Consider the following 24913-nt stretch of genomic DNA (forward strand, 5'->3'; position numbering starts at 1 on the left):
AGGCCAGTTTTATTGTTTCTTTAATCAGAACAACAGTTTTCAGCTGTGCTAACATAATTGCAAAAGGGTTTTCTAATGATCAATTAGCCTTTTAAAATGATAAACTTGGATTAGCTAACTCAATGTGCCATTGGAACACAGGAGTGATGGTTGCTGATAATGGGCCTCTGTACGCCTATGTAGATATTCCATTAAAGAAATCTGCCGTTTCCAGCTTCAATAGTCATTTACAACATGAACAATGTCTACACTGTATTTCTGATCGAGTTGATGTTATTTTAATGGACAAAAAAAAGCTTTTCTTTGAAAAACAAGGACATTTCTTTTCAACAATAGTGTATATATATATTTTTATCCACAAATATTTATTTTTTTATCAATCAGTATATTTGTGTTTAACCATAATATCTGTTGTAATATTTGCTCTGTCCTTTCTGGAGAATGAGATATAAATTGTAACCAGCTTTGTATGCCTTGTTTTAGAAAAGGTGGTACTTTGAACAAGGTTTAATTTTCAATTAACCAAATTGAAGAGGTTGTAATATGGATAAAGGCAAAAAGGCAATTAATGAACAAAGGGTGAGCCATTCTTATTAATCTACTGAAGAACCAATTCGGGTTTAAGTATAACTCTTGTATATCTGAAGCTTTTAGAGGGAGGTTTAATGCTTTAATATTTAATAGTTTTAGCCCCCCAAACTTGTATTTATCATATAAGTAAATATATTTAATTTTGTTTGGCATACCATTTTAAATAAAGTGAAATATTTTTTGCTCATATAATTTGAAAAACTAGTCGGCTGAAGTAGGCAGCGCCATAAGAAAATAAGCAAACTGTGATATGACTAAGGAGTTAATCAGTGTGATTTTTCCATAAATAGACATGAATTTACCTCCCCATGGTTGCAAGATCTTGTCTATTTTTGTTAACTTTCTATTGAAATTTGTTGTAGCGAGTTAATTTATTTCTTTAGGGATATGAATACCAAGTATGTCTACTTCACCATCAGACCATTTTATTGGTAACTACAGGGTAGTGTAAAAGTTGTGTCTTTTAACGATCCAATATGTAATATGGTACACTTCATAATTAGGTTTTAGTCCAGAGCGGTTAGGGAAAACATCTAGATCCTCAATAAGACTCTGCAGGGATTCAGATTATGGATTTAAGAGAACTTGACTCATCGGCATACATTGACACCTTTGTTTTTAAGCCCTGGATTTCTAACCCCTTGATATTATTATTGGATTTCATTATAATAGCTAACATTTCGATGGCCATAACATATATATATAGAGACAGTGGACCACCCTTGTTTTGCTCCTCTTGACAGTTCAATACTTTCTGAGAAGTAACCATTATTTACTATTTCACACCTGGGGTTGCTATACATTACGTTAACCCATTGTATAAGAGATTCTGCTAAATTAAAATAGTCCAGGCATTTATAAATACATTTGAGTCATACTTTTTTTAAATCTGCTATGAAGACCAATCCTGGTTTCTTCAATTATATTATTAATTTATTCTAACTGCTCTTACAACCCAAACAGAGAGTCCTAGTCCTACTACGTATTATGCCTCTCACTCTACTCCGTTTAAGGTTTTCCTCTAATTTCTGTGTTCCTCACAGCTTGACATTGTGATCAATAAGCAATAAAAAGGGACAACATCACTGGGCTCTGCTTACTTAGTTCTGCTGGATGTTTTCACTCTAAACTGTGGATGCCTGTCACACCCTGATCTGTTTCACCTGTCTTTATGCTTGTCTCCACCCCCATCCAGGTGTCGCCCATCTTCCCCTTCATCCCCAGTGTATTTATACCTGTGTTCTCTGTTTGTCTGTTGCCAGTTTGTTTTGTTCGTCAAGCCTACCAGCATTTTCCCCTTGCTCCTGTCTGTTTCTAGTTCCTGTTTTCTAGTTTTCCTGGTTTCGACCATTTTGCCTGCCCTGACCCTGAGCCTGCCTGCCGGTCTGTACCTTGTCACATCACACTGGATAATAGACCTCTGTCTGCCCCGACCCTGAGACTGCTTGCCGTTCTGTACCGTTTGGACTCTGATCTGGATTACCGACCTCTGCCTGCCCTTGACCTGTCGTTTTGCTTGCCCCCTATTCTAGTAATAAACTTTTTTCACTTGCATCTGGGTCTTCCATAAAACATGATATTACGAACTGGCCAGGACTGACACAGCAAACTCGGACCAGCTCCGCAACGCCATCTCTTCCCAAGGAGCCACCATTGGAAGGCACGAGGAGTTGCTTTGTGGTCTTATGGAACGGTTCCAGACATTGTCCGAACGCTATGACAGAGCGTTGAACACATTGCTGGAGCAATTCCGCGGGTTGTCTGTTAGGCAGCCTACCACGATGGTAACCTCCCAGCCACTCAGTAACCCGGCTGTTAGCAACGCCACCTCCCCAGCCACCCCGGTTTCCCGAGAACCCCACTTACCTCCCCTGGAATGCTTCGATGGAAAGTCTGGCACCTATCAGGCGTTTCTTGCTCAGTGTTCCCTCATCATCCAGCTGCAGCCCTCCTCCTTCCCCTCGGACCGCTCTAAGGTAGCGTACCTCATACTGTTAATGTCCAGGAGGGCTCTCGCCTGGGCAACGGCTGTATGGGAACAACATTCGGCCGTATGCTTCAGTCTAGAGGAGTTCGTGGTGGAGGTAAAGAAAGTTTTCGATGCTCCATTGTCCGGGAGAGAGGCTGCCTGGAAGTTACTCCAGCTTTGGCAAGACTCCCGCAGTTTGGCAGACTATGCGGTGGATTCCGCACGTTGGCAGCTGAGAGTGCCTGCGCTCTTCAACATGTTCCAGCATGGAGGTTCAGAGGAAATAAAGAACAAGCTTGCAGCCCGGGAACTACCGACGGATCTTGACTCGCTCATCGCCTTGACTATTCGGATCGATGGGCAACTACAGGAACGAAGGAAGGAGACGAGATTTGATTTCAAACGCCCGCCCAAGGATTCCACCTCGCCTCCGAGGCATCCCGGAAGTCCCCGACGGCTCCGTTGCCGAGAACTCGAGGCTACCCAAGTTCCCCCGAGAGTCTCCGAATTCTGCCGATTCACCTCTTCCCGAGCCAATGCAACTAAGCAGAGCTAGGCTGTCTCCAGCTGAACGGCTATACAGGCTTCACACTAAGAGTTGCCTGTAGTTGCGGGACTACTGGTCATTTCACCTCTCCACCTGTCCACTAAAAGACCAGGCTCACTGATAGCAGCGAGTACTCTGGTGGGCCACTTGGAGAACTTTTCCTCTCCCCTTACTCGCACCCCTTTTCATGCCATTTTGTTTTGGGGAAACCAATCGAAATCTCTCCGGGTACTCATCGACTGGGGCCGATTAGAGCTTTATGGACGTTACCCTGGCGTCCAAGCTGGGCATCCCCACACAGCCCCTCTCCATTCCCATGGACGTTAGAGTGCTGGACGGGCACTCTATAGGCCGGGTCACTCACAATACCACCCCATCAACATACGTGTATCAGGGAACCACAGCGAGACGATCCAATACCTGCTCATTAAGTCTCCTCAGGTTCCCGTGGTATTGGGATTCTCTTGGCTCCAGCGACACAATCCCATCATAGACTGAACTGCTGGTGCCATCATGGGCTGGAGCACGTTCTGCCACGCTCATTGCCTGAAGTTAGTGCAGCCTGCCCTGGGACGTCTTCCTGGGGGCTCGGAAGTTTCTCCGGACCTCTACACCATTTCCGTGTAGAACCAGGACCTCCGGGAGTAGTAAGGCCTGGGCCACTTCGCTTCTGCCGCACTGACCCTATAACTGTGGGATTGACCTTCTCCCAGGCACCACTCCGCCCAACGACGACTGTACTCTCTGTCGGGTCCAGAGACCAAGGCTATGGAGACCTACATTGAGGACTCCATAGCTTATACTTCCTTCTGCCTCCCCTGTCGGCACAGAGTTCTTCTTTGTGGAGAAGAAGGACAAAACCCTGTGCCCATGCATCGACTACCGGGGCCTCAACGACGTCACGGTGAAGAACCGCTCCCACTCATCTCCTCGGCCTTCAAGATGTTCCAGGGGGCCGCCATGTTCTCCAAGGTGGACCTACGGAACGCCTACCACCTGGTGCAGATACGGGAAGGGGACGAGTGGAAGACTGCCTTCAACACGGCCAGTGGTCACTACGAGTATCTGGTCATGCCATTTGGCCTTACCAACACCCCAATTGTGTTGCAGGCTCTGGTTAATGATGTTTTCCGTGACATGTTTAACCAGTTAATCTTCAGGGTGTAGCTGCAAAGTTTCCTGGGATTCGCCAACTTTTATCGCCACTTTATCTGGGGTTACAGCACCCTGGCTGCCCTCCTGTCTGCACTCAACTCTCCCAAGGTTCCGTTCACGTGGTCCCCTGCTGCTGACCGGGCGTTCCGGGATCTCAAACAATATTTCACCACAGCTCCCATCTTGGTTCATCCTGACCTGTCCTGCTAGTTCGTGGTGGAGGCTGATGCTTCTGATGTCAGAGTAGGGACTGTCCTGTCCCAGCGTTCTGGCCTGGACCTCAAGTTACATCCCTGTGCCTTCTTCTCCCATCGCCTCAATGCCACGGAGAGGACCTACAAGTTTGTGAGCTTCTCGCGGTGAAGATGGCGTAAGAGGAGTGGAGGCACTGGCTGGAAGGGGCAGAACATCCATTCATTGTGTGGACCGACCAGAAGAACCTGGAATATCTCCACACTGCCAAAGCGTCTCAATTCCAGGCAAACTAGGTAGGCCCTGCTTTTCTCCTGGTTCAAATTCTCCCTCTCATACCGACCGGGATCCAAGAATGTCAAGTTGGATGCACTGTTACGCCGTTATAGCCCACGACTACAACCTCATGCCTGGCGACGGCACTCAGCTGGAGAATAGGGAAGCATGTTCGTGAAGCGCAGCGTACCCAGCCGAACACGGGGGGGGGGGGGGCAGATGACCGGATGTTTTTTCCTGACACAGTCCGCTTTTGGTGGCCTACCATGGTTCCTGACGTCTCCGCGTTCATCTCCGCATGCACAATCTGTGCGCAGAACAAGACTCCTCGGCAAGCTCCGGCTGGTCTCCTTCAACATCTGCCTGTCCTAGACCATCCCTGGTCTCACATATCCCTGGGCTTTGTCACGGGTCTACCCCTGTCTGATGGCAACACCGCCATCCTGACAGTAGTGGACTGGTTTTCCAACCTTCCTTCATTCCTCTCCCCAAAGAGAGATGCCAAAGAGACGACCCAGCTCATGTTGTAGCACGTCTTCCGGATCCGTGAACTCCCAGTGGACATGGTCTCCGACTGGGGTCCTCAGTTCTCATCACAGTTTTGGAAGACATTCTGCACACTCATTGGGTCGTCGGCTGCCTGTCCTCTGGGTTCCACCCCCATTCCAATGGCCAGTGAGCCAACCAAGACGTGGAGACGACTCTTCGCTGCCTGGTCTCCGCCAACCCCACCATCTAGAGCCAGAAACTAGTGTGGGTCGAATAAGCCCACAACACCCTTCCTTGCTCTGCCACGGGTCTCTCGCCCTTTGAGTGTTCCCTGGGTTATTAGGCCATGCTCTTCCCTGAGCAAGAGGAAGAGATTGGCATATCATCAGCCCAGATGTTTGTCCGCCTCTGTCGATGTACCTGGAAGAGAGCCCGGTCGGCCCTTCTCAAGACCACCTCCAGGTATCGACGACAAGCAGACCGCCACCGGACCCCGGCTCCTAGGTATCGTCTCAGGCAGAAGGTATGGCTGTCCACCCGGGATTTGCCCCTCCTGGTGGAGTCCCACAAACTTTCCCCCCGGTTTATCAGCCATTTCCCCATCTCCAAGGTCATTAGCCCTTCTGCTGTTCATCTTCTGTTAGCCAGTACCCTCCATATACGTCCCACTTTTCATGTCAAACCCATGTCAAACAGGCCTTTGTCTCCTGTTTCCTGTTTTCTTTGTGCTTGTCTCCACCCCACCAGGTGTCGCCCATCTTCCCCTTCATCCCCAGTGTATTTATACCTGTATTCTCTGTTTGTCTGTTGCCAGTTTGTTTTGTTCGTCAAGCCTTCCAGTGTTTTCCCGCTTTCTCCTGTCTGTTTCTAGTTCCTGTTTTCCAGTTTTCCTGGTTTTGATCATTCTGCCTGCCCTGACCCTGAGCCTGCCTGCCGTTTTGTACCTTGTCACATTACACTGGATAATAGACCTCTAAGCCTGCCCTGACCCTGAGGCTGCCTGCCGTTCTGTACCATTTGGACCCTGATCTGGATTATCGACCTCTGCCTGTCCTTAACCTGTCATTTTGCCTACCCCCTGTTCTAGTAATAAACCTTTGTTACTTCGACACTGTCTGCATCTGGGTCTTCCCTAAAACGTGATAGATGCCCATACGTCTTGAACGGGGACAAACTCAGACTCAGTCTTGTGTGTTACTGTAATTATGGTAATTATTATATGGGCTAATCATAAGGACTATATGACAGCTTCATAAGCAATGCATACTGTAGTACCTTCATAGACACTGAATTAACATTCACAAATTATCATGAAGGCAACTGGCTACAGATTGGTTCATAGCCTTCCCTATACTTTCCACCTATTGTAGTTGACATACTTACATGGATGTTTATGTGGCACTGAGAATATTATTGATTGCTTAAAACTGTGTTCAAGAGTGATCATTTGTAGGATCCCATACATTAAAATCAAATCAAATCACATTTTATTGGTCACATACACATATTTAGCAGATGTTATTGCAGGTGTAGCGAAATGCTTGTGTTCCTAGCTCCAACAGTGCAGTAATATCTAACAATTCACAACAATACACACCAATCTAAAAGTGAAATAATGGAATTAAGAAATATATAAATATTAGGATGAGCAATGTCGGAGTGGCATTGACTAAAATACAGTATAATACAGTATATACATACGAAATGAGTAAAGCACTATGTTAACATTATTAAAGTGACTAGTGTTCCATTATTAAAATGACCAGTGATTCCATGTCTATGTATATAGGGAAGCAGCTTTTAAGGTGCAGGGTTGAGTAACCGTGAGGTAGCCAGCTAGTGATGGCTATTTAACAGTCTGATGGCCTTGAGATAGAAGCTGTTTTTCAGTCTCTCGGTCCCAGCTTTGATGCACCTGTACTGACCTCGCCTTCTGGATGATAACGGGGTGAACACGCCGTGGCTCGGGTGGTTGATGTCCTTGATGATGTTTTTGGCCTTCCTGTGACATTGGGTGCTGTCAGTGTCCTGGAGGGCAGGCAGTGTGACCCCGGTGATGCATTGGGCAGACCGCACCAACCTCTGGAGAGCCCTGCGATTGCGGGAGGTGCAGTTGCCGTACCAGGCAGTGATACAGCCCGACAGGATGCTCTCGATTGTGCATCTGTAAAAGCGTGTGAGGGTCTTAGTGGCCAAGCCAAATTTCTTCAGCCTCCTGAGGTTGAAGAGGCGCTGTTGCGCCATCTTCACCACACTGTCTGTTTGTGTGGACAATTTCAGATTGTCAGTGATTTGTACACAGCGAAACTTGAAGCTTTCCACGTTCTCCACTGCTGTTCCGTCAATGTGGAAAGGGGCGTGCTCCCTCTGCTTTTTCCTGAAGTCCACGATCAGCTCCTTCGTTTTGTTGATGTTGAGTGAGAAATTATTTTCCTGGCACCACTCCGCAAGGGCCCTCACCTCCTCCCTGTAAGCTGTCTCGTCATTGTGGTAATCAGGCTTTCTATGGTTGTATCGTCTGCAAACTTGATGATTGAGTTGGAGGTGTGTGTGGCCACGCAGTCATGGGTGAACAGGGAGTACAGGAGGGGGCTAAGCACGCACCCTTGTGGGGCCCTTGTGTTGAGGATCAGTGAAGTGGAGGTGTGGTTTCCTACCTTCACTACCTGGGGACGGCCAGTCAGGAGGTCAAGGACCCAGTTGCACAGGGCGGGGTTCAGACCCAGGGCCCTGAGCTTGAGGGTACTATGGTGTTGAAGGCTGAGCTATAGTCAATGAACAGTATTCTTACATAGGCATTCCTCATTCCTGTGCATGCTCTGAGGACACAACTAGGGATGCCATCTGGGCCGGCAGCCTTGCGAGAGTTAACACGCTTAAATGTCTTATTCACGTCGGCCACAGAGAACGAGAGCCCACAGTCCTTTTGGGAGCAAGCCGTGTCGATGGCACTGTGTTGTCCTCAAAGCGGGCGAAGAAGGTGTTTAGCTTGTCCGGGAGCAAGAAGTCGGTATCGGCGACGTCCCTTTGTAATCCTTGATTGTCTGTAAATCCTGCCACATACGTCTCGTGTCTGAGCCGTTGAATTCCGACTCCACTGTTCTCTGTACTGATGTTTTTCCTGTTTGATTGCTTTACAGAGGGAATAACTGCACTGTTTGCATTCAACCATATTCCCCGTCACCTTGCCATGGTTAAATGCGGGGTTCACACTTTCAGTTTAGCGCAAATGCTGCCATCTATCCACGGTTTCTGATTTGGGTAGGTTTTAATAGTCACAGTGGAAACAACATCCCCTATACATTTCCTGATGGACTCAGTCACCGTGTCTCTGTGTATACATCAATGTTATTCTCCAAGGCTACCTGGAACATATCCAGCGTTGAATAGACCTTAGCACGGATACTTCCTGGTTGAGTTTCTGCCTATAGGAAGGGAGGAGCAAAATGGAGTCGTGATCCCAGTGCGAGTACTACAGTCAATGTGTCGGTAGCATTATCCTCTAATTTGCTTTGTTAAAATCCCCAGCTACTATAAATGCGGCCTCAGGATATGTGGTTTCCAGTTTGCATGAAGTCCAGTGTAGTTCCTTTAGGGCCATTGTGGTATTGGATTGAGGGGGAATATAGATGGCTGTGACTATAACCGAAGAGAATTCTCTTGGGAAGTAATACGGTCGGCATTCAATTGTGAGATATTCTAGGTCGGGTACATTATCACAATCACATCATGAGTGGTTAATCATGAAACATACACCACCGCCCTTCTTCTTCCCAGAGAGGTCTTTATTCCTGTCTGTGCGATGTACTGAGAACCCAGCTGGCTGTATGGACGGAGACAGTATATCTGGAGAGAGCCATGATTCCGTGAAACAGAGTATGTTACAGTCCCTGATGTCTCTCTGAAAGGAGATCCTCGCCCTGAGCTCATCTATTTTATTGTCCAGAGACTGAACATCAGCGAGTAATATACTCGGAAGCGGTGGACGGTGTGCCTGCCCCCTGATTCTGACTAGAAGTCCACTCCAAATACATCTTCTCCGCCGGCAGCATCTTGGAGCAGCCTCTGGGATAAGTTCAATTGTCCTGGGGGGTGCGAAAAAAAAAGATACAATTCGGGAAAGTCGTATTCCTGATCGTAATGCTGGTGAGTTACTGCCGCTCTGATTTCCAAAAGTTATTTCCGGCTGTGTGTAATAACCCAAAAAACGTTCTGGGCTAATGATGTAAGAAATAACACACACAAAAAACAAATTACTGCAAAGTTGCTTAGGAGCTAGAAGCAAAGCTGCCATGTCTGTCAGTGCCATCTTTCTGTGACTGAAGATATAGAGTTGTGTTACATATACTCCCTCTCCAGCCTCTAGGTCATCAGGCTGCTGATTATTCCGCATACCTGTCACTATCGTCTCGCGCACCTGTGCACCTCATGACACTCACCTGGACTCCATCACCTCCTTGATTGTCTTCCCTATATCTGTCACTCCCCTTGGTTCTTTCCTCAGGTGTTATTGACTCTGTTCTCATGTCGGTGTGTTGTTTGTGTTTCGTGTTCATTGTTTCTTTAATTTATTAAAACACTCACTCTCTGAACTTGCTTCCCGACTCTCAGCGCACTCGTTACAGAATAACACATCACTTAAGGGAAGCTTCAGGGAGTGTTTTTCTATTAGATTTTTTTGTGTCAGAGTAATGACTTCGGGTCTGAGAACTGCTACAAGCTCTCATGCCTCAACCAGATCGCCAGGCTTCCCTGCCTCAGCTGGCTCGTAAGGCTCTCATGCCTCAGCCGGATCGCCAGAATCCCCTGCCTCAGCTGGCTCGTCGGGCTTTCATGCCTTAGCTGGATCACCAGGCTCCTCTGCCTCAACCGATCTGTCAGGTTCCCGTGCCCCAGCTGACTCGACAGGTTCCCGTGCCTCAGCTGGCTCATCGGGCTTTCATGCCTTAGCTGGATCACCAGGCTCCTCTGCCTCAACCGATCTGTCAGGTTCCCGTGCCTCAGCTGGCTCGTCGGGCTTTCATGCCTTAGCTGGATCACCAGGCTCCTCTGCCTCAACCGATCTGTCATGTTCCCGTGCCCCAGCTGACTCAACAGGTTCCCGTGCCTCAGCTGGCGTGACAGGTTCTCACGCATCAGCAGGGGTGACCGGTCCGCTCCTGATCCCCGGGTTCACCCCCCTTTTGACGGCGTCCTGCGGCTGGAGCCGTGCGTCGGGGAGGGTGTACTGTCACGTATACTCCCTCTCCAGCCTCTAGGTCATCCGGCTGCTGATTATTCCGTACACCTGTCACTATCATCTCACGCACCTGCACCGCATGACACTCACCTGGACTCCATCACCTCCTTGATTGTCTTTCCTATATCTGTCACTCCCCTTGGTTCTTTCCTCAGGTGTTATTGACTCTGTTCTCATGTCGGTGCGTTGTTTGTGTTTCGTGTTCATTCTTTTATTTATTTGTGACTCCCTGAACTTGGTTCCCGACTCTCAGCGCACTCGTTACAAGTTTAAAGAAGAAAATAAGACCATTCTGGTTACGGGTCATGATGGCAAGGGTTGTGTAAACAAATGCACCAATGTGTGAAAAAACTGTGGGTAATGGTTTTTGTTTTATCACTGGAAATATGCAAAAGGTGTTTACTGTCCAACTAGTTTTTTTCAATCTCTAATTCTCCTCCTACATGACCAACTCATAGTCTTCTTATCTTTCTTCTCAGCCGGTACATGTCTCCTTCATTCATAATAATTACAGTGCTTTTAGCCAACACTGTTTAGACAGCGTTGTCTGAGGTATGGTGTCAGAGAGATGTGTTTATGCTCTGAGAAGAGTTCTGCTCTCTGTGGTGTTGTGTGAGTATGAGGCTTGTTCTATCAGAGTGCTGACACATAACTCTAGTCGACAAAGCAGAGACAGATGTCTCCTGTCAGGCATGTCGTATGCACCCTCGCTGTCTCTACCACTCCCTTGCTCTTTTTCTTTCAGTCTTTCTCTCTGTTGTTCTTTCATTCTCTCTTTCTCTCTATTGTTATTTCATTCTCTCTCTCTCTCTTTTAGATAGGATAGGGACCAGGAATAATATTACAGTATGAGAGCTGGTGTTTTGGATTAGAGGGAGGAGGGATAAAGCTGGGAAAAAAACATATCAGTTGCCGTGGTCCAATGCCTCCACCCGCCCCTCTCCCTCCACCTCTTCTCCTCCCTTTCCGTAACACTAATGCCTTTTAACAAGGCTGCCATTTCCACTAAATTAGTGCCCAGGGCTTTAATTGCAGTTTATGAAGCTAATTTATTAGCGCAAGAGTTTCTGTGATCTGGCGTCCAACGAGCCTGGCTGGGTCTTGGGCTTCTCCCAGCTTCCCTGCGGTTTTGCCTCTTTTTGTTTTTTCCTCCCTCCTTTTAAAACCAGAATGTTGTTGCGCCTAACCGTACATGCTGCTGTTTTTATAGAGAATTAGCACTCCTCACACCCACGCCTGGCTGTGTGGCTCACATTTTAAGCGGTGCAGTTAAAACATCCATCCGCGTTAAAACCGCTGGGGCACGTGTCATGAGTAAGTCGTTGAGCCTAGTCTGTTCCTCTCAGGCTATAGTTCCAATCATTATACAACTACAAGACTTCAGATACTGCATTATTGTATCGATGCCTGATGAGTATCCTATGTTTTGTGTTATGATATTCGTCTCATTTCTCCAATTGCACGATGGACCTTTTCCCAAAACGTCTCTCTCCCTACCCACCCTCTCTTCCTCCATCTTTCCTTCTCTCTCTCTTCCTCCATCTCTCTTTCATCACGTTCCAAAGGCACCCTGGAGGCTAATTAAGCCTTAATTACGTTTGTTGGAATTGATTTGTTATTTAGTCTTGCCTCTGTTGTTCCAGCTCATTGGCCCCCATAGAAATGTCATTAATGCACAATTATTTTCACGGGTGGTCTAATTAAAGGAACATACTCTCTGGGTTTCCGCTGATGAGCTGGTAGGAAAGGGGACATGTTGGCGACATTGCCCCCCCCAATGATCCGAAATGGCTTCCGTAACAGGGGGCACATGACCTGCATTGCAGGGTAGATGTTCTGCTGAGATAAGTCAATTGGAAATTACTGTAGAATGGTGGAAGTCACCTATATAACTGGGGATGTGGTATGTATTGAATGTTAACGGATTGATGGGAGATGACAACAGAAATTAGAAGGAATATATGTGGAAATGAAAGTCTCACCGCTCCAAACATTTAGCTTCTGGACAGGAGCCCAGGCCCAATAGCCCATATTCCCTTAATGGGTCACCTGAGACATACATTTTTAAAAACATTTTAGTCATTTAGCAGACACTCTTATCCAGAGCGACTTACAGTAGTGAGTGCATACATTTTCATTCGTACTGATCCCTCGTGGGAATCGAACCCACAACCATGGTACCCCGGCAAACTCATTCTCTCTCACACCGGGCACTTCTGATCCCCAGAAACATGGGCAACCCCACAATTGACAGTTTTTTCCACCGGTTGAAGGACATCCCACCCTGACACCCTGCAGATGTAAAGAACTTGTTGTGAACCTCCCAGCCACCAGGATAATCACCATATCCCAGAATATTATTCAGGAGTGTAAAACATCACCATGTTAGATAGAAATAGATTCACCCATGTTATTATCATACCGATTTGTCAGGACATTGTAACTTATGAAGCTTGTTCTGAAATACAGACGTGATTTCTGGCCCAGGGGGTTGCACTGTGTACAAGTCTTCAATTTAAAACACGATTATTTGAATTAGGTGTTCGTGATGGGCTGAAACCATAACCTGTAAAATCCTGTCCTGTTTATAAATATATAATATCTAATATATTTGCCCTCATGTACTGAACAAGCTTGTTAATGTTGGAGGTTCATCTCCTTCATATCCCTCACTTGGGAATGACTTATTTTGTACAATGGGCTGCATTAATCTTGTACAGATACAGGAAAACCAATTTTTTTTTAAACTTCTATTCAAAATTACAAGTGTTGATGTCTCCACATGTTTTTGGTTTTGAGGCTTGTGCAGATGCAGTTCATCTGTCTAATCCCATAAAAGGAGAGAGAAATGCATCAATAATATTATCATGCTGCATTCATTTCAATGAATATATATTCCTGTTTGATATCCATTTATATACTTATATTGAACATGTTAGCCTTTATCACATGCCAATACTTGTTTTGTATCCAATGCATTTAGCTTACTTTAGGATGAAGCAGCCTAGGCATTCTAATCTACTGGGTGGTTCAAGCTGTGAGTGCTGATTGGCTGACAGCCATGGTATATCAGACCATATACCACAGGTATGTCAAAACATTTATTTTTACAGCTTTAATTACATTGGTAACCAGTAATAATAGCAATGAGGCACCTCGGGGGTTTGTGATATATGGCCACGGGCTATGTCCAGGCACTCCCTGTTGCGTCGTACTTAAGAACATCCCTTAGCCGTGGTATATTGGCCATAGACCACACTTCCTCGGGCCTTATTGCTTAACTATACAACCATGTTATCTTGAACATTGGTGTCATTTAATAATATACACAGGTGTGATAGTTGTATGAATGAATCACAATGCAAGCCTACTCATTACAAAAAACATTAGCAGCTATAATGCAATATTAGGTTCACAATGAAACACCACTATTCTGGCTATTAATCATTCTTAAACATTCAGTAAAATAGCTTATTTAGCTATCTCAAATAATTGTACCTGTATGATCTCATGCATGCAAGCTTACCTGTCATGTCCACCACGACGGAGCAGCTGACCAAGCAATATGCAGGAGGAGGACCCTATACTGTAGGACAATTATTTTGGTTGCTGTCAACTTCATTCATTAACGAGTACTGAGGAGATGGCTTCTGTTACTGTTACTTGTTATTCGTGTCAGATATTTCCATTTTGGGATAGCACTTCACTGAATTGCTAGCACTAGTAGCTCATGCTGCTACAGTAGCTACAATGGGGCTTCAAAGGTCTCACACTCGGTTGGAATGTGAATGAGTTATCTCGTGATGCTGCCTTCAAATCCCGTCCCAAATGGCAGTACCCTACTGGAAAAGTGCAACCTACTAAGGTAGATGCCTTTGGAGGCAGGTAAGCAGCAAGCAGCTGCCTTTGGATTGGTTAAATAATAACAGTAGGCTACAGCAATATTAGTTCCATTCATACAAAGTGTCAAAACTATTGTCCAGTAGTGGGCGCAAAATCATGATGCTCAGAAGCAAAGCGTGCTTCTCAGACCACTACGCTATGGTAGTTCATGTTCTACCAAGCCGTGATGATACTTGATGGTATGAGGTTGGTTGGTTTGCATAGCCTTACACAAACCATAGTCCCAAGGTACGGTACTGCATTGTATAGCTTACAAACACCGCTTCTAGCTGTCCTTTGGCAGAGATACTAAATATTCATTAAAATCCTCCTGCTGCAGGATTATTTTCCTCCTGCAGCGAAATGGGTCATATTAAGATATGACATCTGTAAGAGCACTGAGCAGCACCAGCAGCAGCAGTCCCTCAGTCAGTCACTGACGTTTTTCCTGTGCTTTTCGGGCTTGTCTGCATCTACCCTTTCTGTCTGTTATTATTGTGTATAATGGGCTTCAATCCAGAGGCTGGCAGGCTGACGGGTGTGTTGGACAACTGCTTCACAGATGGCTGAGTGAGAGAGGAAGGGAGGGAGCATGGGATGGGGTCACTTGAGTTTGTTGCTCAAAGTATATCAATCAGCTCTGTGTCTCCACCCCTGGAGCAGTGGAGCTGTTCTGTTACCTCCCTCTTCTACCTCATAAAACCGCCATCTTTGGGAGTGTTATATCAACAATAACAGTGTCCGTAATAAAACTGCACAAGTTAGTGCATTGTTTTGATCAAGGTGTATATGCTCTATGGCTCCCGAGTGGCACAGCGGTCAAAGGCACTGAATCTCAGTGCAAGAGGTGTCACTACAGTCCCTGGTTCAAATCCAGGCTGTATCACATCCGGCTGTGATTGGGAGTTGTCACGGTTGTCGTAGGGTTGAGACCAAGACGCAGCGGGAAAATGTACACTCATCTTCTTTTACTGGTGAAGAAAGAAGGAAAACCAAAACAAACACGTATACAAAAACACAAACGAACTTGACAGTCTTGTCAGGCGCACACACACACACACACACACACACACACACACACACACACACAGCAAAACAAGAACAATCTCCCACAAAATACTAACACAAACACATATATTTAAATACGCACTGTACTTATAGATACACGTTAGCACACATGCTAATGCAAAAAATACTTTAAAAAACGTTTTCTCCTGAACAATAAAACAGATGTCACATTCTTCTTCGTCAGATGATAAAGAAAAATCATTGTCGGACCAAAACGCAGCAGGGTTATGTGCACTCATCTTCTTTTATTGAATTGGCAAAGAAGGAGAACCAAAATAAACACGTACACAAAACACAATGACGAATAACAGGCCGGTAAGGCATTAAGGCTATACCTAACACAATCTCCCACAAACTACCAACACAAACACATACCTATATATAGGACTCTCAATCAGAGGCAACTAGGAACACCTGCCTCCAATTGAGAGTCCAACCCCCAATGACCTAAACAAAGAAATACTAATACTAGAATGAACATAGAAATACAAAACATACAACATAGCCCAAAACCCGGAAATAATAAATCAAACACCCTACTACTAACACACACACCCCGAACCATATAAAACAAATACCCCTCTACCTAAATACATAGCCCAAACCACACGAAACAAACACCCCCCTGCCACGTCCTGACCAAACTATAATAACAAATAACCCCTATTACTGGTCAGGACGTGACAGGAGTCCCAATTGGTCCAGGTTTGGCTGGGGTAGGCCGTCATTGTAAATAAGAATTTGTTCTTAACTGACTTGCCTAGCTAAATTAAAAAAAACATTAAAAAAACAGAGGATTTGAATATTACTAAACTTGAACCTTATATTTCTTGCAGACTTTGATATATCATATTGCATATGCTCAGTTGTGGAAAAAGTACTCAATTGTCATACTTGAGTAAAAGTGAAAGTAAATGCTATACATCAAATTCCTTTTATTAACCAAACAAGACAGCATAATTTTATAGATGTTTTAATTTTATGGACAGCCATGGGCACACTCAGACTTAATTAACAAATGCAATATTTGTGTTTAGTTAGTCCACCAGATCAGAGGCAGTAGAGATGGCAACGCTTTATAAATATACACTACCGGTCAAATGTTTTAGAAACCCGACTCATTCAAGGTTTTTCTTTATTTTGACTATTTTCTACATTGTAGAATAATAGGGAAGACATCAACACTATGAAATAACACACATGGAATCATGTAGTAAACAAAAAAAGTGTTAAACAAATCAAAATATATTTTATATTTGAGATTCTTCAAAGTAGCCACCCTTTGCCTTAATGACAGCTTTGCACACTCTTGGCATTCTCTCAACCAGCTTCACCTGGAATGCTTTTCCAACAATCTTGAAGGAGCTCCCACATATGCTGAGCACTTGTTGGCTGCTTTTCCTTAACTCAACAGTCCGACTCATCCCAAACCATCACAGTTTGGTTGAGGGCGGGGGATTGTGGAGGCTAGGTCATCTGATGCAGCACTCCATCCCTCTCCTTGGTAAAATAGCCCTTACACAGCCTGGAGGTGTGTTGGGTCATTGTCCTGTTGAAAAACAAATGATAGTCCCACTAAGCCCAAACCAGATGGGATGGCGTATAGCTGCAGAATGCTGTGGTAGCCATGCTGGTTAAGTGTGCCTTGAATTCTAAATAAATCCCTGACAGTGTCACCAGCAAAGCACCCCCACACCATAACACCTCCGTCTCCATGCTTCACGATGGGAATCAAAGGACAAAACCAGAAATTTCCACTGCTCTAATGTCCATTGCCTGTGTTTCTTGGCCCAAGCAAGTATCTTCTTATTGGTGTCCTTTAGTAGTGGTTTCTTTGCAGCAAATTGACCATGAAGGCCTGATTCACACAATCTCCTCTTAACAGTTGATGTTGAGATGTGTCTGTTACTTGAACTCTGAAGCATTTATTTGGGCTGCAATTTCTGAGGCTCGTAACTCTAATGAACTTATCCTCTGCAGCAGAGGTAACTCTGGGTCTTCCATTCCTGTGGCAGTCCTCATGAGAGCCAGTTTCATCATAGCGCTTGATGGTTTTTGCGATTGCACTTTTTTCCCGTATTGACTGACCATGTCAGTAATGATGGATTGTCATTTCTCTTTGCTTATTTGAGCTGTTCTTGCCATAATATGGACTTGGTATTTTACCAAATAGGGCTCTCTTCTGTATAACCCCCTACATTGTAACAAACAACTGATTGGCTCAAAGAAATTACACAAATTAACAAGGCACAACTGTTAATTGAAATGCATTCCACGTGACTACCTCATGAAGCTGGTTGAGAGAATGCCAAGAGTGTGCAAAGCTGTCAAGGCAAAGGGTGGCTATTTGAAGAATCTCAAATATATTTTGATTTGTTTACTATATGATTCCATATGTGTTATTTAATAGTTTTGTCTTCACTATTATTCTACAATGTAGAAAATAGTCCAAAAAAAAGAAACCCTTGAATGAGTAGGTGTTCTAACACTTTTGACTGGTAGTGTAGGTGTGTGATTTGGACCATGTTGCTGTCCTGCCTGAGCATTAAATATATAACGAGTACTTTTGGGTGTCAGGGAAAATGTATGGGAGTAACAAGTACATATTTCTCTAGGAATGTAGCAGAGTAAAAGTTTACAAAAATATAAATAGTAAAGTTCAGATACCCCAGCAAACTACCTATGTAGTACTTCAAAAGTATTTTTACTTAGTTACTTTACACCACTGCATATGCTTTATGACCAGTGGCAACCCATCATTAAGGGCAGGTGGGGCAGAGCATGTTATTTTGGCATTAATTTGTGTCACATATCAATTTGCAAATAATGTAAAAAAATATAAATAAAATAAAATGAATTGAGTTAATAAAGCCGCACACAAACATGGTCTCTTTTTTGCTTTCTTAAGGCAGCTCCAAAATGCAGGTGTTTCAGCCTAGCTCAGTGCTTTCTGTGGTGGTGGGCAGCCAGCAGAAAATACGGAGCGTAGGTGTTGGTAATGTTCTCTAGTTGCGCCATGATTACCTCTGTTCTGTCACGCATGGGGACAGTACGTCACCGCCAAGTCTAAGGGTAGACCTCGAAAATTCAAGCCCCTTGGGTGCTGCCATAGTGTTACGGTCACGGTCGTCGAAATGGATGGACCAAGGCGCAGCGGGTATGTGAATGCTCATTTTTATTCACCAAAAATAAACAAGAAAAACAAACAACAGTCTTGTAGGCTCTCACAGCAGTACAAAGAAACAATTTCCCACAAACCCAGAAAACAAACATACTGTCACAAACCTCTTCGTCAGAAGATATGTTGAAATCGCTGTCGGACAAAGTGGACCAATATGCAGCGGATTGCGTGCTCATCATCATTTATTTTAAATGTCAACACGAGGGAAACAAAACTCACAACAGGAACAGTGTAGCAGGCTAAATAAAAGCAGTGCTAACATACAACTACCCACAAGTGACAAACAAAACACACACCTACTTATAGGACTCCCAATCAGCGGCAACTAGAAATACCTGCCTCCAATTGAGAGTCCAGCAACCAAATCCGCACATAGAAAACTTAACCTAGAACCTACTCATACTAAAACATACACCACAAAACCCCGGAACACATAAATAACACACTAAGCTATACACAAAAAAAAACACCATACAAAACAAACATACCTCTGCCACGCCCTGACCAAATAATACAAATAATCCTCTATACTGGTCAGGACGTGACACATACTCCTAATTATAGGACCTTCAATCAGAGGAAACGATAGACAGCTGCCTCCAACTGAAGGCCCCAACACCAATTAGAAAAACATAGAAATACAAAAGACTAGACAGAACATAGAAAAAAACTAACATAGAACAATAACCAAAAATCCCAGAATACATAAATCTAACACCCCTCTACATACACAACCACCCCGAACCATATAAAACAAATACCCCCTGCCACGTCCTGACCAAACTATAAGAACAAATAACCCCTTTACTGGTCAGGACGTGACTGTTACATTAGAAGTGCCCATCCAAGAAGGCTCAAGGTCATTGGCCACAGATAAAATTACGTCAAATCACGTTATATCTACAGTACCTTTGATTGGACTTATCATGTCAACATCATACTTTCAAAATCTTAGCTAGCAGTCATCATCATGAATCAAGTCAACAATCTACTGGCAAATCCTTTTTAATCCTTGTCATATGAAGAGAAATAATGAAGAGAAATTATAGATAAAACGTATCGGTGCTCACGTAAACATTACACAACAGGTTGGAAATCGCAAATCCTACAATGAGTGGTTTGGAAGGAATCAGTGACAGTGGCTAACTGCAAGCATTGCAAAGCAATCACTAACCTGCTATTCAGTGGAGTGGCTGTGTGGTCCCAAATCTGGGATTAAGTGTCTCTTTACCAAATTTAAAATGATAAACATTCAACATTGGCCATGCTGTCAATGAAGCATGATTTGTGCCGCGCTCAAAACAACTGTTAACTTGGGAAACTTGACTTCAGTGAGTTCAAGACAACTGGGAATTCCGGAAAAAACAAGTTCTGACTGGGAAATACGTTTTGAACGGTCATCCAACTCAGAATTGTAAGTCGGGAACTCGGGCCTCTTTCTAGAGCTACGACCTGAAGATCAATGACATCATCATGATTCGACATAGTTTTTTTCAGAGTTCCCAGTTGTCTTGAAAGCACCATAAATCCAGAGAATGCCAGACTTTGATGACAAAATTTTCCCACGGAGGACCACCGTGTCACCTTCCTGTTGAAGTGAGCACAGCACAACAAGGTGAGTCCAAAAATGTCTTGTATGCTGCTGCATAAATTATGTAATATGCCAAGGAGATATGTATACTGTAGCTAAGAAAATAATAGTAAGTGTATGTTGTATAGTAAGCTGTTTGTAGCCCATGTGCCTCACCCTAATAATTTGGTCTATTTAGCCCTCTTAATTTTGTCTACTGTTCTGACTTGGTTGTGCACATGTAGCCTATAACCTGTTTTAGAGAAATGTAATCATCTAATTTTGTAAGATCTTTCATTGTCTGCTTATATATCCCCTTTACTTATCCTACGGTTCAGACTTGGTGTACAGTGATAACACTAAGAACGGCCCACGTTCTGAGTTCTGTCGCTATACATTTCAAAAGTGCTAAACAAATAGTTGTATTGACTACATCTGTCCTATCTCGCTTATTAATGTCTTATACGCTTGTCATCCCCTTATGCCATAGTTTGTACATCTCAATTGACATTAGAAACCACATTTGTTTAAGCAAGTCAGCCATATCAGCTCTGTTTTTTTAAAGGTAGTAAATGAGGCTGAATGAACTGTTTCGCTGCCAGACAAGGCTCTGCTGATAGCCAGCTGTAGCAGTGGTAAGATGTTGGGACTCGGTTGTTGGGACAGCTTTATGTAGGCCCTAACAGTTTGTGGGCACCGTTTATCACCATTATAGTGCAATTAATGTATTGTTTAGTGTTGTGTAGTGGCTTTGCTGGCATGCATTCCACTAGTTGTTTTTTTTGCCCCACCAAGATGTACATGCTAAAATCGCCACTGTTCATGACAACATGAAGATGTTGTAGGTCAGATAAAATAGACGTTTCTATTTGTTGCAGGTTGCTTGGGAAACAAAGCCAAGAAAACTTCAGAGGAGAGGAGTTCCAAGGAAACAGGAAAAAAGTAACCATGTCAGGAAAACATCGCTCCGCAAAGGTGTTTTTCTAATCTTTGTCAACTCCATGCTTCGATGAGTCATCTGGAATAAACTGGGCTTTTTAACATTCTTTAAACTTGTGTAATGCAGTATAAGTTTACTTCATCTTTAGCATTACAGTAAATTACATTTAACCATACTTCCGCAGGCTCCAAAACTTTGAAACAACCAAAAATCGACAGAGAAGGGAGACATAGGTTTTGCAGTTTTTTTATATTGCTCAAACCTTCTCTCGCGTAGGCCCTGTTCATATACTTTCTCCTCCGGCTGCGGCCAGGAAGGAAGGGGTTAAACATGTCTGCGGAGCACATCTGGGAATCATTTGAGACATTCCACAAAGCATACCACATGTTATTAGATGGACTAATGCTGTGTTCACATGCTAGTCGGGACTAGGAAATTTCCAACTTGCTGATTCGTTCAACTTGGCACGTGTAGAACTACAAACAGTTAACAAGTCGGAAATTTCAGAGTTCCCTAGTTCTGACCAGCACTTGAACGCGGAATATATCCTGCAAAAAGCTTGGTTGTCAGAGGTTTGTAAAATCTTATTATTTTTAGGGGAAGAAAAAAAGGAGTTATGTATCCTTTCAACGCGTGCGTACACATTTACTTACAAACAAAAGCAACAGACATATTCAGGTACTCAAATACATTCATTTTCCATCTTAATATAATGTGTCCCAAAAAACTCTTAACTAGATACCCTCTAATGCAGTGGTTCCCAAACTTTTTATAGTCCTGTATCCCTTCAAACATTTAACCTCCAGCTGAGTACCCCCTCTAGCACCAGGGTCAGCGCACTCTCAAATGTTGTTTTTTGCCATCATTGTAAGTCTGCCACACACACTATACGATACATTTATTAAACATAAGAATGAATGTGAGTTTCTGTCACAACCTGGCTCGTGGGAAGTGACAAAGAGCTCTTATAGGACCAGGGAACAAATAATGATAATAATAATCAATAATTTTGCTCTATATTTAACCATCTTACATATAAAACCTTATTTGTTAATCGAAAATTGTGAATAACTCACCACAGGTTAATGAGAAGGGTGTGCTTGAAAGGTTGTGTAACGGGCGTCATATAGAGGAGACCAAGACGCAGCGTGTTGAGTGCTCATCGTTATATTTTAATGAAAACGAACACTAGACAAAATAAACAAAATTACAGCCAACAGTTCCGTCAGGTTATACAAACTAAACAGAAAGCCACTACCCATGAAAACCAAGGGAAAAAAGGCTGCCTAAGTATGGCTTCCAATCAGAGACAACGATAGACAGCTGCCTCTGATTGGAAACCATACCCGGCCAAAACATAGAAATACAAACATAGAATGCCCACCCCCTATCACACCCTGACCTACCTAAACAGAGAAAAACCAGCTCTCTTAGGTCAGAGCGTGACAGTACCCCCCCCCCCCCCCAAAGGTGTGGATTCCCGGCCGCAACCCTGAACATATAGGGGAGGGTCCGGGTGGGCATCTGTACTTGGCGGCGGCTCTGGTTCAGGGCATAGCACCCCCACCGCCCGCTGATCCCCCCGCTTCTGTGTGTCCGGAGGAACCAGACCGTGGATCACCGCCGGAGGCTTTGGAATGCCAACCGCCGCTGAAGACTCCGGGCTAAAGGCCGCCGCTGAAGACTCCGGGCTGCGGACCGCCGCTGAAGGCTCCGGGCTGAGGAGCGTCGCTGGAGGCTCCAGGCTGAGGAGTGTCGCTGGAGGCTCCGGGCTGAGGAGCGTCGCTGGAGACTCCGGGCTGAGGAGCGTCACTGGAGGCTCCGGGCTAGGGATGCGCACTGGAGGTCCGATGCGTGGGACTGGCATAGGTGGCACCAGACTGGTAACACGCACCTTAGGTCGAGTGCGGGGAGCAGGAACAGGACACCCCGGACTGGGCAGGCGCGCTGGAGGCCTGATGCGTGGAGCTGGCATAGGAGGCGCCAGACTAGTAACACGCACCTCAGGGTGAGTGCGGGGAGCAGGCACAGGACGTACTGGGGTATGGAGGCGCACTGGAGGGATAGTGCGAGGAGCAGGCACAGGACGTACTGGGCTATGGAGGCGCACTGGAAGGAGAGTGCAAGGAGCAGGAATCGGTCTCACCGGACTGGGGAGACACACTAAGGGCCGAGTGCTCACAGCAGGCACTGGCTGTACCGGGTTATGGATGCGCACTGAAAGGAGAGTGCGAGGAGCAGGCACTGGCCTGTGAATGCGCCCTGATGACACAGTGCGCATCACCGTACAACACGGTGCCTGCCCCGTCACTTGCTCCCCACAGTAAGCACGGGAAGTTGGCTCAGGACTCCACACTGACTCTGCCCAACTCCCCGTGTGCCCCCCCCCCCAAAAACAAAATGTTTGGGGCTGCCTCTCGCACTTGCCTCTGGGTGGATATAGCGCCTCATAGTATCGCCACTCCGCTCTCGCTGCCTCGATCTCCTCCTTCGGATGGTGATACTCCCCAGCCTGCCTCCAGGGTCCTTTCCCTTCTAATATCTCCTCCCAAGTCCATTTTTCCCGCTGCTCCATTCCACGCTGCTTGGTCCTTTGTTGGTGGGTGATTCTGTCACGGCTGTTTGAATGATCGGAGCAACGCGCAGCATGGTTGTGGTTCCACATATTTATTAAACGTGAAACTGAATGCAATACACTTAAATACTTGAAAATACAAAAACAACAAACCGTGATGCAGAGAGGCAAACACACTACTCAAAAGATAATCACCCACAAAAACAGGTGGGACAAACATCAACTTAAATAGGACCTCCAATTAGAGACAACGACAACCGGCTGCCTCTAATTGGAGGTCATGCCAAACAAAAACCAACATAGAAATACAAAACTAGAAACTGAACATAGAAATAGAAAAACAGACAAACACCCCCTGTCACGCCCTGACCTACTCTACCATAGAAAATAACAACTTACTATGGTCAGGACGTGACAGCCTTTGAGCTCTCAACTATGTCAAACCCATGATTTCTCCCTTGTGTATAGTAGGTTATATAAAGCATTACATGAAATATGCACTACATAACTCACTGTACTATGCTTGATATCCCTGAGCCTCTTTTTTTGTGTAAAGTCGATTATGCAAAGCATGCATAAAACATGCACGGCGTGGTACTACAGTATGCACTATGCATGACATATCTTCCTTATGGCCATGCACTGAACTCATACCGAAATAGGAGCTGTTCAGTACCATACAATAAGTCCATTAAGATACAGTACTGCGCTCCTCCTAACATTAGATGATAGACTTGACTGCACATCCAGGATGCAGCTGTACCAAGGACACCCGCCTTGAGGGAACACAGCAGCTATGGCTGCCAATAAAGTAAAGTCCCACAGTCTGTCTGCAGGCAAATGGAAGTATACTCGTCATACATCTGTGAACATAAGGATATCACGCCAGGGCCTAATTTCACCTGCCAAAATCCTGTGAAATAGGCCTAAATCTGCTCACACTCATACTCTCTATTTTGACAGCAACCAATTGCACCAAAACACACTTTGAGCATTTGAAGGCCTTTTACTCTGCTCTGAGTCCTCAGTCCTCGCATACGACTGTGTCCCCCCATGTCACCCCCAGCACAGCATTCCTCACTTCTGTGCTGATGTGTGACAGTTGACACAGCTCAGTGCCACTCACAGCATTGTTACAGCAGCCTCGTAGGCATTGGAAAAACATCCAGGAAAGACAGGGAATAGCCACCCGCAATACAACGTTTGCTGGGCAGGAGACAAACAGTCAACTTTGCGGTG

The sequence above is a fragment of the Salmo salar genome, chromosome 19 (assembly GCF_965601325.2).
Source record: "Salmo salar chromosome 19, fSalSal1, whole genome shotgun sequence".
NCBI classification, from domain to species: domain Eukaryota; kingdom Metazoa; phylum Chordata; class Actinopteri; order Salmoniformes; family Salmonidae; genus Salmo; species Salmo salar.